This window comes from Hibiscus syriacus, unplaced genomic scaffold (genome assembly GCF_006381635.1).
Source record: "Hibiscus syriacus cultivar Baekdansim isolate YM2019G1 unplaced genomic scaffold, ASM638163v2 tig00110332_pilon, whole genome shotgun sequence".
Lineage (NCBI taxonomy): Eukaryota > Viridiplantae > Streptophyta > Magnoliopsida > Malvales > Malvaceae > Hibiscus > Hibiscus syriacus.
The window spans coordinates 9,111,507-9,114,112 of NW_024062688.1; the positions used below are offsets into that span (position 1 = coordinate 9,111,507).

Below are 2,606 nucleotides of genomic sequence, written 5' to 3' on the forward strand. Positions count from 1 at the left end.
ACTAAATGGATAAGTACCCCTTTTAGAAAGACAAACTATCTTACGTAAACAAGCGGGTTAATTAACTTTGTTTAATTAAGGCAAAAAGGCATCAGAAACTCTTGTACTTAAAAAAAATTAATGTACTCCTCGTATTATTTTTTTCCTCTTAATGTAGTTATCTATTAAAAATATATATATTTTGATCTAACAAATAATGATAAAATATTTTTGGACTTAATTGAATTTATTCAAATGATTAAAAAATAATTCAAATCCACAAAACTTGAAAAATGTTTTTCAAATATTTTTGACTTGATCTACACCATAAAGTATGTTTAGAAACTCAAAATAAGTAAAAAATATTCAATTTTTGGAGTAAGATTTAAAACCCTCTTTAAGGTTTCGAAACCTCTAAGGTAGAATGCAGTTGAAGGTATGCTCAACACAAAGATGAAAAGAGCAGAGAATAAGAAAAGGAGAAAAACCAAAAATAAATCAACCTCGGGGGATTATGCTATGGATGATGATGACGATTATGACTTTGGTGTGGATTATGTCAAGGGAAAGGATCAAACTACTGGAGGGGTGCCGATGTCGGGTGATGAAGTTGATGAGTGATGAGAATTAAACCTGCCTATAAAATGTTATGTTTGTAATTATTTGCTTTTATATTTGGTCAGAATGTAGACACCGAATGCAATTAATGCATGGACGATGTGAGAAATTTTGTTTAAGTGATAATATCTTTAATGACAATGGGTTTATTTGATGAATATATGTGTGATATGAACCTGCAGCATGAACGCATAACAAAAACTGAGCAATTAGATTCATCAGTTTCTCCGAGAGCATTTTAAGTTATTTCACAAATCTAACATATAATTTTACTTGGGAGCAAAAATTGTTCAACAGAAAAGGATCATAGATATTAAACACCCTGCATATTTATTTGGTACTACGTAAATCTGTTGTATTGTATCTGATAAGTAGGAGATAATACTTGGCAATCGGCATCATTCATTTCTAGTTGGATTCTGGACCAGGGCCTGTATCAGCAGCAGGGGTGGCAGAAGCTCCATCATTTGTGGTTGAGGGTGAAACTTTTGATGCAGAACCATTGTGTGCAGCGCCTTGGGCTACTGGTGTAGGAATCAGCCCTTGTGCTTCCAATGCCTCGCGCGCCGCTTTCTCTTCGGCTCTTTTTGCCCTTTCAAACACATCTTCCTGTGTGCATGAATTAAGGGGATGCCATATTTAATGAATTATCAAAATATATGTAGGATAGTAACATGCAACAAATTTGCAGATGTACAAATCCAAATTCCAGAAAAGTAGAAACTATTGATACCCAATTTGTTATTGCATTTACTTGGGAAATGCCAATAGATCCCTATGTTGCAAAGAAGTTGGATTGAGATATTATCCATGAGGTCCAGGTAGAGAAGAGGTACAAGGTTATCAAAAGTGCCAATGATACAATATTTAAGGTTCCATTTGTAAATGATATGAGCACCGTAATACTATGAAGCAGATACAGATACAATGGCCCAAGCAGAACACAAGAATATTAATCCAAATCTCAAATTCAAAAAAAAAAAAACCGCTGGTGGAATTTGTGTATGTATATTAGCAAATAAGCTTATTCCAAATGTTTTGCAATAAACCCATAAAAGTGATTATGCAAAGACACAAAATCCTTGACATAAACCATGAATTTATCAAGCATTAGATTAAAGAACAAAGTCTCATTACCTGGAAATCCTGAACTTGCTTAAGTTGTTCGGCCTGCAACCTACCAACTACACTAAAAATTCCCCAATTGTGAACTCAATTCGCTCATTCAAAGCTTCAGCTAGAGCCTTTCCCAAGAAAAAAGCATCCAGCACACTCCTGCTTTCATTATCACCTGCAAAACCAAGTATCTCACTCAATTGCACATAAAAGAAAGGAAGAAAAACAAAAGGAACACAGCTACAATGGATTATGGGGTTTGATTTATTTATTTTTTACGTATTTTTCCAACAATATAAAATTTGTGCTTTATTACTTCGATTATATCGAGCTTAATGATGTTATCTTGATGAGTTCATCAATGTTTTCACATTGTAAATAGCAAAATTAGGGGGGATTCGTTCATGTGTAAATACACCCTCTATTGTGTATTTTCACACACAAAAAAAACACCCAAATCCAATTTCAACTCAAGGAATCAAAGATATTAATCATTATGTTAATATATGTTCTCGATTAATTTGAACACCAAAGAAAAATCACGCAAAGGAACTGCACCTGAACCAGGAGCGCCGGGTCCGGTGCTACTTCTGGAGATAACACTGCGTCTCCGAGTCACGTCGGCGCCACCGAAGCTAAAACTTGTAAGACTGAGATCTGAGGAACATAGCTTGGTACTAGGAATCACAGCGAAGTTACAAGGACTAATACAAAGCCTGCTTCGAATCTTAGATTGTTGAGTCGAGGGGAAAGTAGAAGTGGGTGCTGGAGCCGAAGCCAGACCACTCATGCTTAATCTCTGTAACTTGCTACTTTCTCTTCTTTTTTCGGTAAGAGTCTGTTCTTCTTTTAGTCCTCAGACTTGAGCTTCCATGTTTGATATTTTTCTACCT

General features: G+C 35.2%; 1 pseudogene; it reads right to left on the reverse strand.

Annotated features, from left to right (window-relative positions):
* Window positions 1-882: 882 nt before the first annotated feature.
* LOC120119749 lies at window positions 883-2,606 on the reverse strand (annotated as a pseudogene).